Raw genomic sequence first — 16808 nt, forward strand, 5'->3', positions numbered from 1 at the left:
ACATATTCTCGCATTATAACTCAGAAATTGATTGATCACTTTTTAACTCATTATGGTTGTAATTTCGAGATAGATTGCAGTAATGCTGAGTTTTTAATGCAGTCTTTTAATGAACATTGTTCTTCAATAAAGTAGCTCCGGTAAAGGCCAGGTCTAAAGCCATCCATAACAGTGTCCCGTGGATGACTGATGAGGTCCGCTCCTTAAGACGGAAGTGCCGTAGTTATGAACGGTTATGGAAGTCTACTGGGTTGAAAGTACACCGCCTTTATTTAAAAGATCTTCGTCTTTCTTTTAATGATTTAGTAAAAGATGCTCGTTCTGCTTATTTTGCAAATTTAATTTTATCATCTAAGAAAAATCCTAAGATTTTGTTTGATACAATTAATAGCATTGTTTCGCCACCAGTTACAACATTGTCATGTGTTTCTGTTGAGGACTGCAACAGGTTTCTTTCATTTTTTGTTGATAGGGTAATGGCTATTAGATCTAATATTCAGACAAGGCCGTATCTGTCTAATATTGGTTCTCTAGGTCTTTTTACTGTTTTGGATTCTTTCCAACCTATCGATTTAGATGAGTTGTTGGTTGTTGCTGGGAAACTAAAGCCATCAACAAGCACCTTGTATGTGATGCCTTTTTTATTATTTTTAAGAGTTTTACCAAGTATAGGCCCCGCATTGTTAAATATAATCAATTCTTCACTGGTGACAGGGTGTGTACCTTCTTATTTTAAACATGCTAACCAGCTCACTGCTTTTCTGGAGAAATATAATATTTTTGTATCAGTCAGGATTCGAAAGGGACACTCAACGAAGACCGCTCTTTTGAGGGTTTCCAATGATTTGTTAATGTCTTCTGATGCAGGTGAATGTTCTGTTTTGGTTTGCTTGACCTTAGCTCTGCGTTTGATACTATAGATCATCAAATTTTGCTAGATAGGTTACGTGACTGGGTGGGCTTATCGGGCATAGCGCTAGACTGGTTTAAATCATATTTGACTGAGAGAAGTTTTGCTGTATCTATTGGAGATGTTGGGTCAGTTTCTGTTCCACTACTTTGTGGTGTTCCACAAGGATCAGTTTTGGGGCCACTGTTATTTTCTTTGTATATATTGCCTCTGGGACAGATTATTCATAGTTTTAATATTGCTTATCACTTATTTGCTGATGATATTTAATTATATTTTTCATTTAAACCTAATGAGTTGCATAATATAAGTAGACTCATAGACTGTGTGGGTGCTATTAGGGACTGGACAGCAAATAATTTTCTACAGCTCAATGCAGAAAAGACTGAGGTCATGATTATTGCCCCTGATAAGGTGACTCCCTTGATTGAAAATGGTCTTGGATCTCTCTCCTCTGCTGTCCATTCAGATTTAGTCTTTGTTATTTGACACACATGTTAAACAGCTGACTAGATCTTGCTTTTTTCATTTAAGAAATATAAGCAAATTAAGATCTATAGTTTCAAGTGCTGACCTAGAGATGATTATACATGCTTTTATTTCATCTCGTATTGACTACTGCAATGCCCTGTTTTCTGTTCTTAGTATGTCTGCTTGTGATTGGTTGTAGACAATACAGAATGCCGCTGCTAGATTACTTACTAGCTCAAATAGACGGTGTCACACAACCCCACTGTTAAGATCTCTACACTGGCTTTCTGTGCAGTATAGGATCCAGTTAAAATTTTTTAAGACTTTTACCTATAGAGCATTGCATGGTCAGGCTCCCATCTATATATCAGAGCTACTTCACCCATATGTATCGGGGCGCTCTCTTAGGTCTAGCAAGCTGAACTTGCTGTCTGTCCCACGCTCCCGTTTAAAGACTCGTGGGGATCATGCGTTTGAGGTCAACGCTGCAAAATTATGGAATGCACTACCCAACTTTTGAAGATCTGCAGATTCTGTAGATTCTTTTAAAAAACAAAGACTTACCTTTTCAAGCAGGCATTTGTACAACCCCAATTCCAATGAAGTTGGGACGTTGTGTTAAACATAAATAAAAACAGAATACGATGATTTGCAAATCCTTTTCAACCCATATTCAATTGAATACACTACAAAGAAAAGATATTTCATGTTCAAACGGATAAACTTTATTGTTTTTTGCAAACATTCACTCATTTTGAATTTGATGCCTGCAACACGTTCCAAAGAAGTTGGGACAGGGGCATGTTTACCACTGTGTTACATCACTTTTCCTTTTAACAACACTCAATAAGCGTTTGGGAACTGAGGACACTAATTGTTGAAGCTTTGTAGGTGGAATTCTTTCCCATTCTTGCTTGATGTACAACTTCAGTTGCTCAACAGTCCGGGGTCTCCGTTGTCGTAATTTGTGCTTCATAATGCGCCACACATTTTCAATGGGAGACAGGTCTGGACTGCAGGCAGGCCAGTCTAGTACCCGCACTCTTTTACTACGAAGCCACGCTGTTGTACCACGTGCAGAAGGTGGCTTGGCATTGTCTTGCTGAAATAAGCAGGGACGTCCCTGAAAAAGACGTTGCTTGGATGGCAGCATATGTTGCTCCAAAACCTGTATGTACCTTTCAGCATTAATGGTGCCTTCACAGATGTGCAAGTTACCCATGCCATGGGCACTAACACACCCCCATACCCTCAGAGATGCTGGCTTTTGAACTTTGAGCTGATAACAATCCGGACAGTCCTTTTCCTCTTTGGCCCAGAGGACACGACGTCCATGATTTCCAAAAACAATTTGAAATGTGGACTCGTCAGACCACAGGACACTTTTCCACTTTGCGTCGGTCCATCTCAGATGAGCTCGGGCCCAGAGAAGCCGGCGGCGTTTCTGGGTGTTGTTGATATATGGCTTTCGCTTTGCATGCTAGAGTTTTAACTTGCACTTGTAGATGGAGTGATGAACTGTGTTCACTGACAATGGTTTTCTGAAGTGTTCCTGAGCCCATGTGGTAATATCCGTTACAGAATGATGTTGGGTTTTAATGCAGTGCCGCCTGAGGGATCGAAGGTCACGGGCATTTAATGTTGGTTTTCGGCCTTGCCGCTTACTTGCACAGATTTCTCCAGATTCTCTGAATCTTTTGATGATATTATGGACTGTAGATGATGAAATCCTTAAATTCCTTGCAATTGCACGTTGAGAAACGTTGCTCTATTGTCTAAACTGTTGGACTATTTGCTCACGCAGTTATTCACAAAGTGGTGAACCTCGCCCCATCCTTGCTTGTGAATGACTGAGCCTTTTGGGGATGCTCCCTTTATACCCAATCATGACATTTACCTGTTTCCAATTAACCTGTTCACCTGTGGAATGTTCCAAAAAGGTGTTTTTTGAGCATTCCTCAACTTTCCCAGTCTTTTGTTGCCCCTGTCCCAACTTCTTTGGAACGTGTTGCTGGCATCAAATTCAAAATGAGTGAATATTTGCAAAAAAACAATAAAATTTATTCGTTTGAACATTAAATATCTTGTCTTTGTAGTGTATTCAATGGAATATGGGTTGAAAGGGATTTGCAAATCATCGTATTCTGTTTTTATTTATGTTTTACACAACGTCCCAACTTCATTGGAATTGGGGTTGTATAATGTTGAATGAATTATTTATTTATTTATTTTTATTTATTTATTCATTTATTTGTTTTTATTTATTATTATTATTGTTTAATTTATTTTATGTTGTGTTTTATTATGTAGATGTGTATGTATATTTTGTCATGTAATGTTTTTGTAAAGCACTTTGTGATTCTTATCTGTGAAAAGTTCTATATAAATAAATTTTACTTACTTACTTACTTATTCTGGACAAACCCATCAGACACTGCTTCTGCCCCTTGCATGGAAGAATGTCTTTCCGCCTACATATAATCATTGGCTAGACGTCGCACAATTCCTTTATTTAGAGAAGATCCGTTGCACAATGAAGGGCACACATAGGGTTTCTCTTATGCTTGGGGAACATTCCTGGAGTTTTTCTCTGATATTACTTCCCTTGACATTCCAGACACTCCTTGAATTGTTTTTACTGTTATAGGGTTGTGGCTAGCTCATGTACTAACAATTGTTGTGTACTAACAAATGCTGTGATTTATTGTATATATATACACGTGTGCTTATACTACTATTATGAATACATATATATTATTAGCAGTATTATTATTTGATTTTAGTACTATTATTACCTATTTTAATTATTATTTTTTTATTTTTTTATTTTTTTATTATTATTATTTTATTATTATTTTTAATTTATTTTACTTTAATTTATTTATCTATTTCTATTATCTATTATTTCTACTCTCTCTTAAGTCCACTTTTTGTGAACAGAGGGTTCAACTTTTTGTTGAAGTAGGTCCAACTGGGAATCAGGGAGGGGGGATGGGTTCTTGTGATGTGGCAACTTATAATAATTTTGTAATAATATGTAAATGCTACACTGTGGTTGTTTAATTTTTGTCCTGTCTGTCACATGTACTGCAAAACCTTAATAAAAAGAATGTTAAAAAAACAAGTTACACACTGATCCAACTAGTTACACACTAGTTGTTGTTTTTACAGATCTGTGATAATAACTGCAATTAAATCACAGCTGTGATGTTTTTCACATAAACACTCCCTCTTTTGTTTGTTTTATTGCTTCATAGTAAAATACAATAGATGTCAAGTATTCCAAGAGGGTGGTACGGTTGGTGCCTCAAAGCAAGAAGGTCCTTGGTTTGATTCTCTGCCCAGGTGTCCTAGATACGTTATGTGTGGAGTTTGCATGTTCTTCCTGTGTCTGGGTAGGTTTTCACCAGGTGCTCCAGTTTCATCCCACAAAACGAAAGACATGCAGCCAGGATTTGGAATTGGAGATACTTAAATTGAACTTGGTGTGGGTGTGTGTGTGTGTGTGTCCAGGATAAAGTGCTGGTAAAACAGACAATACATTATTTATTTATCTTTTAACACCACTCTACACTGGTTTGGATCACAGTTTGTCTGAACCATTTCATGAGATCTTGGGTAAAAGGTTTACAGTTAATAACATTGATGGCAGTTAAGACAAATCAATCCACCTACTGTTTTTTTTTATTTTATTTGAGACAATCTGGAAGTAAAAACATATTCTGATGACTGGTAACATATAAATCCAACAAGTCATTACAATATCCCTCATCCATTTTTATTTATATAGCACATAGATACACAAGGTCATTTAAGGTTCATAAAACAAGAACAACAATTAAGATAAACAACATATATTTCTTACAACTAAAAACAAGTTTAAATGAAAAACTAATTCTTTAAACGATCTAAAACTCCTGAGCAGAAGTGGCTACATTTATTATGTAGGTTCAGTTTCTCATGCAGTTCTGAAGACTCATGGGATAAACATATTTAACGGTGGTTTACAGCCCAGGCCCTACACAGGCTGTGATTTTTTTTTTTTTTTTTTTTTACATTATGTACAGTATATGTTAAAAGACCAAATGTATTTTATCTTCTGTTGATAAATGTTATTTTTGATCTTATTGATTCTGTTACAGTTATTACATTTTACGTGTTTATATGTACAAAATATAATGAAGTTTATTAAGATTTCCAACATTTCTACTGATCCTTGTATACCATAAATAAAAACACATAGAGAATTTGATGACTGCAACACACTATAAAAAACTGAGATAGAGGCAAAATAAGAGTGAAATGTTTATATAAATATTCTACAATAAGCAGGTGAGGAAATCATGATCAGGTACAAAAAGAGAATCCACCGAAGAACCTGTACAACTACAAACTACAGACTTCATATGAAAAGTTAGATCAAAAAAACATTTCCCAATAAAATGCAAATAATTTAGTCTTGTACCATCTACTGTTCATACTATTGTGAAAAGATTTAGGTAACAAACGTTGATGTTCTACTTTTATCAGCTCAAGTTCAAGAGACTTAAACTGTGGGTTTATACTGTATATACTGTTTTTACATTATACTATGTATATATATATATATATATATATATACACTGTATGTATATGTGTGTGTGTGTATATATATATATATATATATATATATATATTAGGGCTGTCGAAGTTAACGCGATAATAACGCATTAACGCGACCTCAATTTAACGCGATTAAAAAAAATAGTGCCGTTAACGCAGATTCTAGTTCATGTTGACACTTGACTGGTAGAACAAACATTTTAATGTCGGACTTGCCACCGTTTTTCATTTGCGGTTTGTTAACATAATGTAACCGATCGTCGTAGTGATGTAGGGGAGACCGGGTATGGTTGTAACACATTTTGCTTCAGCACCTGTAACTCACTGAATTTTTGAGCTAGAGTTCACAAACTTTTATACAAAGTACACACATATGTTCACTACAAATGGCGCTAATTCAAACCTCTCTGTGATTACCACAGACCTTGTGAGTTGATGTCAAATACATGGTGTTCCTTTGTTACAACCTACCCCACTACCGGGTAGGTTGTAACACATGCTGGGGTAAGTTGTAACAATTAGACAAAAGAAACAAAAACAGAGGCCACATCATGCAATATGCTTCAAAAAGAGCTTTATTGAAATAAAAGAACAATCCAGAACAATGTCTCTCTCTCTGTGACTAACCATAAATCAAATCCACTTTCTGTTTGGCTCAGGACTGTGTGCATGTGTATGTAAATTAGTGTACTAGAACAAACTTCCTTAATGATATGTATGCTTAATGAACACTCTACTACAATGCACCTGTGTAAAGAACATGTAGGCTACATGTAGGTCAAATTAAAAACGACGTCAGTGTGTGAGTGTGTGTCTATCTATGTGTGTGTATTCTTAATCAGAGTCACAATGGTGACAAATTAATGTTGGTAACCCTGGAGTGCAGGCTTGGTGGGCCCAGAGACTGCATAGGGCACATTTTACCCACACTTCCTTTGGCTTTGAGTTGCCAAATGGCTCCATACAGACAACACAAAAGTTTTCATCGTCTGAGGTCTCAGAATCCTCAGTATTGGCTTTCAACATTTTCCTGGTGGGCTTTCTCATCTTTTTCTTTTGCTTGCCTTTATGCTTCCCCAAGATACTCTTTCTTGCATTTTTGCTTCCTCTTCTTTGTTCTTCTTCCATCAGTGCTTGTTTCACTGGTGTATCGGTGAGTATTTCAGACTTCCTCTTCTTCCTGACACTGCCAGTTGTTTTCCTTGGCCCTGCTTTTGGAAATGGCTGTATAGCCGAAGGACTGAATGCTTGACCTCGAGACAACCCAGATGTGCATGGCTCATCTGGAGCACAGGACATGGTGACATGAATTGCAGAGGAGCCAGAAGTAACCAGGTAGGATGAAGGAGAGGAGGCAGTCTCCAGGTGAGCTGGATGAGAGGAAGCAGTCGCCAGGTGAGTTGGAGAAGAGGAGGAAGTACCCAGTTGAGGAGAAGAGGCAGTCGTCAGGTCAGTTGGAGGAGAGGAGGCAGTTGCCAGGTGAGTTGGATGAGAGGAGGCACTCCCCAGGTGAGTTGGTGGAGACTGTGGCTGGAAAGCTTCAGATGTCAATGGTATACCAGGGTCTGGACGGTCAGTGACTTGTGAGGGTGCATAGTCACACTCCTCAAAAATGTCAGGATTGAAGGGCCAAATACCTGTGGATTGGAAACCGGCTTGAATGTTTTTGGGTGTTGCAGCTGCAGGCAGAGCAGTCTTCACAATACTTGGAATATCATATATCGTCATCGTCTTGGCAGGATTCATCTTCATCCAGGCATCACTGGCAGTATTAACCATTTTCTTGAATGGCCCGTAGACACTGCGATCCAATGGCTGAAGTTTATGGCTGCAGTGGGGGGGGGGGGGGGGGGGGGGGGGTAAGTAGCACAATCCCCTTTTCTTTGCAGAAGTCAATAGCTTTCACAGATATATGTGAACAGTGGTTATCCAGCAAAAGCAAAACCTTGTTCTCTGGGCTGACCTTTGTGTGTTTTGCAAAGTGAAGAAGGAATAAGAGAAAGTCTTCCACTTGCATCCATCCCGAGGCGTTACCGCTTCCGGCACTCCCTGCTGGCCCACTCTGAATAAAGTATTCCCTGTAACGTTTACGGGGGAATACGAAGAAGGGAGGAATTGTATTTCCCAGTGCTTGCACAGCACATGCTACAGATACGAGCACACCTCTCTCACCTGATGTCATCGCACCCACCTGTTTGACTCCGCGACGTGCAACAACACGGTCTGGTGACTGTACTGTTGTTACACCAGTTTCGTCTACATTCCACATATCGCTCCCATCAAAGCTGTATCTCTCAATGACCTGTCCAAGGCTGTTGAAGAAACGTTCCACATTTGTGCGGTTAAAACTTGTGGCCCGAGTAAGGCTGGTTGCCTCTGGACTCCTCATTGACAGGCTGGGGTTCCGCTTCATAAAGAATGTGAACCAGTCAGGCCCTGCCATCTGCTTCTCATCCCATGTTTGTGGGTGTTTGATGTTATATACTACTGCCAGTTGATATGCAAACTTTCTGACCTAAAATAAAGTGGAATAGAAAACCTGAGTACATAGACACAAAAAGTTTTTCAATTTGTCTGACACCTACACTAGTATTCAATTCTTCTCTGCTCTCCAGTGACTAAACTGTCATATGCTTACCTCACATGGAGTGAGTCCATAATACAGGTCTGCTGCCTGAGTCAAATAGTCAACCAGCACTTCCTCCTGCACCTCAGAGAAAACTTTGTTGCTGCTCCTGTAACCTACACTGGGAAGATCACTGGACCCCTGGTCTCTCAGCTTTTGCAGTGATTTGCAGTATCTGCTGAGTGTTACATGGCATATCCCATTTCCCATGTCCCATATACATTTGCAGGCACACCTCTGTCAGTCTTTCTTTTCCACTGCCGAGGCATTCTGCAAGGTTATTAAAATCAAGAAAGTGTTCTTAGTTGTATGTAAGGGGATGGTTGTAACACTTTTTAAAGATGTGTTACAACCCACCCCACCCCTGTTAGCCATTGTTTAGCTAGCTATATTAGCATAGTGGTTTGAAATTAGCAGGGGAAAAATGCATCACATTTTGACTGAAAAACAACAATTTAATGTAATATAATTTACATGGTTTTATCTGCAATACTATAAGTACTAAACAAAATATAGTCTTGGTTGAAAAATTTACTTTCTTACCTCAAAATCAGTGTTTTCTTTATAGAATCTGCATGCGCCTATTTCCAGCCTTGACAACCACCATGTGGGATTGGGGAGGAAATGGGTAAACACTGGAATGATCATATGACTCCTATCTTATCTGTAATTGGTGGAATTGGTGGTGTTACAACTCTCCCCATGTTACAACCATACCCAGTCTCCCCTACTTGCTTAATAAATAAATAAATACACAAGTTGTCGGGAGCAGAACACTTTATTACACTTAATTAACTTCTTCTTCTGTACCGAATACCGGAAAGCTGAGTCGAGCACGTTAGTTCATGAACTATGGAAGCCCCAAAGGGTCAAAACACACTCACTTCGTGTAGAAACGTCCATCAAACCATTGTCACGATACAACCACAGAAAAGTCTGTTACAATAACTACGCCTTATCCCATCTAAAGCACCGCTGATCTACAGTGTTTGCTGATGGAGAAATTCTAACCTACAATCTGACATTTACTGCCTAGTATGTGAGTGAATAAACTCCCTTACAGTTTTCTCTTGTCCCAGCAGTTTTTAACATCAGTACATTTAGCATAAAATGTGTTCACCATTTTAATTGTAACATTTCACTTAAAAATCCTTGTTTTCTATAACATTTACACAGATTTTTTTTAATGCGATTAATCGCGATTAACTATATGAAATTCTGAGATTAATCGCGATTAAAATTTTTAATCGTTTGACAGCCCTAATATATATATATATATACTGTATGTATATGTGTGTGTGTGTGTATATACTGTATATATATATATATATATATATATATATATATATATATCAAATAAACTTTAACTACACATTCTCTAAATACCATTGAGTTTTCTACGGCTACATACAACTGATTTCAGTAACAGACATTTTTACTTTCCTTGTCATAATATTTTTCTGCTAATAGTTTTACATAACATCTAACCATAGTTGCAAATTGGATTAACAATAATGGCAGTTTCTGTAATTCAGAAGCATGTTGTTATCTTACTTGTTTAAAATCTAAAGGTGTGAATTCATTTACCATTTAGCTGTAAGTTCTTATCTGCCAATTCTTTTGTAATTATTTTAGGGAAGCATTTTATTTAGACTAGAAATTGTATCCCCAAATATTAAAAACTGGGTAGAAAAATGGGATTGTTTTAAAAAGATCCTGCAGTACTGTGTTTAAAATAACTGCAAAAAATTACCACATTAATTCCTCAACTTGGTAGAAGTTGGATATGGAATATGTTTATCAAGCTATAACAGTCTCGGTTTTGCTGTTTCCTTTTTTCCATCACACTTTTTATACATTCATCAAAGTAACTTGTCATTTTTTGCCTTTCATCATTCAGATTAAAATTACTTGTTGGGAGCAATGTAAGCTCAATATTTTCATTCTGAAGTAAGTTGCTTATTGCCTCTGTCTCAGCACAGTTACCAGCAGGATGGAAATCTTCATATTTCTGTATACAAGCAAAAGGCAGAGAGTAAAGCTGATTGCAGCGCCCACAAGGTTGTTTTTTTTTTTTAGAGTCATTCACTACATAAGCCTTACACTTCACAGAACTTGGAAGTTTCAGACTACGTGGTTCTCTTGTGTCTTTAGGAAAGACAGAAGTTACAGCAGATGAAACACGGTCATGCCAAACATGTACACAAGACACAGCAGTCATGATCTTTTTCCCCTCATCACTTCCACAGGCCAAAGACACTCCATAGTAGCTTCTCTTAGAGTTTTTATTCATGCAGATGCATATGGTTGCTGAAATCAGGGGATTTTGTTTTTGATTTGTTTGTTTTACTATTTCAAAAAGCTTCTTTCTCACATTTGTTTCACTGTTTTTGCGATAGCATCTCCAAACCTGAAAATAAGTTTAAATATGCTTAAACTAAAAGAAAAAAAAACTGCAATACATTTTAATATTACATTGTATTACTTGAATTTACTTATAGACTTGTACTAACCACTTCCAGGAAGTAGGAGAATGGTGTCCGTTCAGGCACATGTGTTCGATACTCGTCAAATGGTCCTGGGTATCTGCTCTTAATGCTGGTGTATATTTCATAATCAGAAAAGATGCTCTCTGGGCTGTGTCGTGCTGGATGAATGTTTCCCATGAACAGAATGCTGTGGAGCATCTTCAGAAGAAAAAAAAAATCAAAGAGTAAACAAGTGCAGCTTTTTATAATGCAGTCAGCTCCAGAATTATTTGCAACTTCACCAAGGGAAAATGTAAAAAAAAAACACAGAATAATTGGCAAAAGGGTTTAGAAATATAAGTCATTGTTTCAGAGCAGTTACTCATACCATTGTAAAGAACTGATGTTATTACCCAATGTGAGAAGTAATAAGTGAAAAATAGAAAAAATTGAGTTTGCATTGTACAGCTCTAATATCATTGTTTTACTGTAATTACAGTCTGTAACCTCAGACATATAGGGTTATAATCCTATCAATGTAAAAAATTAGGTAAATAACTGACATTGATTAGTACTACTCAATTACTCACTTTTAAATGTTTTTCCCCATTATTTGTCTATTTATATTATACCTGCTGCTACAATTACTAACATTATTTATTTAAACTTACTAAGAATGTACAAGAACATTTTATGACATTGCTTTTTTTAGTACTACTTGTTACTATCAGTTTTATTTTTAAATGTTATTTTGTTACAGCTACAATGTGTATTATTCATTAGAATATGAAAATTTGAAAAATAAATGAAAATATGGATACCAAATTTAACAACCCTGCTCCCCATTCACACCTGGAACCTTGACACATGACACCAGGGAGGAACAACGACACAACTGGGCACAATTTGGACGTTCACTGTGGGGTGTACTCACTTATGTTGCCAGCTATTTAGACATTAAGTGTCGTCCCATGAAAAAAAAAAAATTATAAAAAAAATAAAATAAATAATAATAATAATATATATATATATATATATATATATATATATATATATATATATATATATATATATATATATATATATATATATATATATATATATATATATATATATATATATATACAGTGTATCACAAAAGTGAGTACACCCCTCACATTTCTGCAGATATTTAAGTATATCTTTTCATGGGACAACACTGACAAAATGACACTTTGACACAATGAAAAGTAGTCTGTGTGCAGCTTATATAACAGTGTAAATTTATTCTTCCCTCAAAATAACTCAATATACAGCCATTAATGTCTAAACCACCGGCAACAAAAGTGAGTACACCCCTTAGTGAAAGTTCCTGAAGTGTCAATATTTTGTGTGGCCACCATTATTTCCCAGAACTGCCTTAACTTTCCTGGGCATGGAGTTTACCAGAGCTTCACAGGTTGCCACTGGAATGCTTTTCCACTCCTCCATGACGACATCACGGAGCTGGCGGATATTCGAGACTTTGCGCTCCTCCACCTTCCGCTTGAGGATGCCCCAAAGATGTTCTTTTGGGTTTAGGTCTGGAGACATGCTTGGCCAGTCCATCACCTTTACCCTCAGCCTCTTCAGTAAAGCAGTGGTCGTCTTAGAGGTGTGTTTGGGGTCATTATCATGCTGGAACACTGCCCTGCGACCCAGTTTCCGGAGGGAGGGGATCATGCTCTGCTTCAGTATTTCACAGTACATATTGGAGTTCATGTGTCCCTCAATGAAATGTAACTCCCCAACACCTGCTGCACTCATGCAGCCCCAGACCATGGCATTCCCACCACAATGCTTGACTGTAGGCATGACGCACTTATCTTTGTACTCCTCACCTGATTGCCGCCACACATGCTTGAGACCATCTGAACCAAACAAATTAATCTTGGTCTCATCAGACCATAGGACATGGTTCCAGTAATCCATGTCCTTTGTTGACATGTCTTCAGCAAACTGTTTGCAGGCTTTCTTGTGTAGAGACTTCAGAAGAGGCTTCCTTCTGGGGTGACAGCCATGCAGACCAATTTGATGTAGTATGCGGCGTATGGTCTGAGCACTGACAGGCTGACCCCCCACCTTTTCAATCTCTGCAGCAATGCTGACAGCACTCCTGCACCTATCTTTCAAAGACAGCAGTTGGATGTGACGCTGAGCACGTGCACTCAGCTTCTTTGGACGACCAACGCGAGGTCTGTTCTGAGTGGACCCTGCTCTTTTAAAACGCTGGATAATCTTGGCCACTGTGCTGCAGCTCAGTTTCAGGGTGTTGGCAATCTTCTTGTAGCCTTGGCCATCTTCATGTAGCGCAACAATTCGTCTTTTAAGATCCTCAGAGAGTTCTTTGCCATGAGGTGCCATTTTGGAACTTTCAGTGACCAGTATGAGAGAGTGTGAGAGCTGTACTACTAAATTGAACACACCTGCTCCCTATGCACACCTGAGACCTAGTAACACTAACAAATCACATGACATTTTGGAGGGAAAATGACAAGCAGTGCTCAATTTGGACATTTAGGGGTGTAGTCTCTTAGGGGTGTACTCACTTTTGTTGCCGGTGGTTTAGACATTAATGGCTGTATATTGAGTTATTTTGAGGGAAGAGTAAATTTACACTGTTATATAAGCTGCACACAGACTACTTTTCATTGTGTCAAAGTGTCATTTTGTCAGTGTTGTCCCATGAAAAGATATACTTAAATATCTGCAGAAATGTGAGGGGTGTACTCACTTTTGTGATACACTGTATATACAGTGGTGCTTGAATACGGAGCCCCTTAGGGGTCACTAAGGAAAAAAAAATATGAACAGCAAAATCCGTACCCTCGGTTTAGTAATCCGTACACACGGTTTAGTAATCCGTACCCTCGGTTTAGTAATCCGTACCCTCGGTTTAGTAATCCGTACGCACGGTTTAGTAATCCGTACCCTCGGTTTAGTAATCCGTACCCTCGGTTTAGTAATCCGTACCCTCGGTTTAGTAATCCGTACGCACGGTTTAGTAATCCGTACCCTCGGTTTAGTAATCCGTACCCTCGGTTTAGTAATCCGTACGCACGGATTAGTAATCCGTACCCTCGGTTTAGTAATCCGTACGCACGGTTTAGTAATCCGTACCCTCGGTTTAGTAATCCGTACGCACGGTTTAGTAATCCGTACCCTCGGTTTAGTAATCCGTACCCTCGGTTTAGTAATCCGTACCCTCGGTTTAGTAATCCGTACGCACGGTTTAGTAAACCGTACCCTCGGTTTAGTAATCCGTACCCTCGGTTTAGTAATCCGTACGCACGGATTTGTAAATTGTACTCTTAGTTTAAAGTCCGTCCGCGGTCACGCTAACTGCGCTACAAGTTTTACTGTGCGCCTAAAACCCGTTTTACGGTAATACAGTTGCGAAGCATTGAAGAGGATAAAGCATCTTTTTGCAGCTTAATATACTATATATTAGATATAATAACACACACACACATATATATATATGTGTGTGTGTGTGTGTGTTATATCTAATATATAGTATATTAAGCTGCAAAAAGATGCTTTATCTTCAATGCTTCGCAACTATAAATATACAGTGTATCACAAAAGTGAGTACACTCCTCACATTTCTGCAAATATTTCATTATATCTTTTCATGGGACAACACTATAGACATGAAACTTGGATATAACTTAGAGTAGTCAGTGTACAGCTTGTATAGCAGTGTAGATTTACTGTCTTCTGAAAATAACTCAACACACAGCCATTAATGTCTAAATAGCTGGCAACATAAGTGAGTACACCCCACAGTGAACATGTCCAAATTGTGCCCAAATGTGTCGTTGTCCCTCCCTGGTGTCATGTGTCAAGGTCCCAGGTGTAAATGGGGAGCAGGGCTGTTAAATTTGGTGTTTAGGGTACAATTCTCTCATACTGGCCACTGGATATTCAACATGGCACCTCGTGGCAAAGAACTCTCTGAGGATGTGAGAAATAGAATTGTTGCTCTCCACAAAGATGGCCTGGGCTATAAGAAGATTGCCAACACCCTGAAACTGAGCTACAGCATGGTGGCCAAGGTCATACAGCGGTTTTCCAGGACAGGTTCCACTCGGAACAGGCTTCGCCAGGGTCGACCAAAGAAGTTGAGTCCACGTGTTCGGCGTCATATCCAGAGGTTGGCTTTAAAAAATAGACACATGAGTGCTGCCAGCATTGCTGCAGAGGTTGAAGACATGGGAGGTCAGCCTGTCAGTGCTCAGACCATACGCAACATACTGCAGCAACTCGGTCTGCATGGTCGTCATCCCAGAAGGAAGCTGACGCACAAGAAAGCCAGCAAACAGTTTGCTGAAGACAAGCAGTCCAAGAACATGGATTACTGGAATGCCCTGTGGTCTGACGAGACCAAGATAAACTTGTTTGGCTCAGATGGTGTCCAGCATGTGTGGCGGCACCCTGGTGAGAAGTACCAAGACAACTGTATCTTGCCTACAGTCAAGCATGGTGGTGGTAGCATCATGGTCTTGGGCTGCATGAGTGTTGCTGGCACTGAAGAGCTGCAATTCATTGAGGGAAACATGAATTCCAACATGTACTGTGACATTCTGAAACAGAGCATGATCCACTCCCTTTGAAAACTGGGCCTCATGGCAGTTTTCCAACAGGATAACGACCCCAAACACAACCTCCAAGATGACAACTGCCTTGCTGAGGAAGCTGAAGGTAAAGGTGATGGACTAAACCCAATTGAGCACCTGTGGCGCATCCTCAAGTGGAAGGTGGAGGAGTTCAAGGTGTCTAACATCCACCAGCTCCGTGATGTCATCATGGAGGAGTGGAAGAGGATTCCAGTAGCAACCTGTGCAGCTCTGGTGAATTCCATGCCCAGGAGGGTTAAGGCAGTGCTGGATAATAATGGTGGTCACACAAAATATTGACACATTTGGGCACAATTTGGACATGTTCACTGTGGGGTGTACTCACTTATGTTGCCAGCCATTTAGACATTAATGGCTGTGTGTTGAGTTATTTTCAGAAGACAGTAAATCTACACTGCTATACAAGTTGTACACTGACTACTCTAAGTTATATCCAAGTTTTATTTCTATAGTGTTGTCCCATGAAAAGATATAATAAAATATTTGCAGAAATGTGAGGGGTGTACTCACTTTTGTGATACACTGTATATATATATATATATATATATATATATATATATATATATATATATATATATATATATATATATATATAGGCAACAAAAGCACATAACATGGTAAAATTATGCTAATGTATAATTTTAAAATTCCATTAAAACAAGTGGAATTCTTACAGACCAATTTGAAAGGTCTAAAATAAGCAAATCAAATTACTCCACTTTTTTCTTTAAGAGCATTAACTCTTTTATTAATGGAATACATTTCATACATCTTTACTGTAGTAATCTGGGGTGATGGGATAGCAAACTTATTAAAAAGTCAAATCAATAACAATAAATAAACAATAAATAAATCAATAAATAACACTAGTACTCATCTTGTGATTTTGAGACTATTTTACCCTAGGAATTTAGAATAATAGGATTGCAAACCAACGTAAAGTGAAATGCAAATCAAATTATTATCAAATCACCCCATCAGACTCTTAAAGAACACTTCTACTTGTACTTACTGACTTTATGAGTCTCAGACATTTATACTGTACATTTCACTTTACGTTAGTTTGCAATCCT

The sequence above is a fragment of the Trichomycterus rosablanca genome, chromosome 2 (assembly GCF_030014385.1).
Source record: "Trichomycterus rosablanca isolate fTriRos1 chromosome 2, fTriRos1.hap1, whole genome shotgun sequence".
Taxonomy (NCBI): domain Eukaryota; kingdom Metazoa; phylum Chordata; class Actinopteri; order Siluriformes; family Trichomycteridae; genus Trichomycterus; species Trichomycterus rosablanca.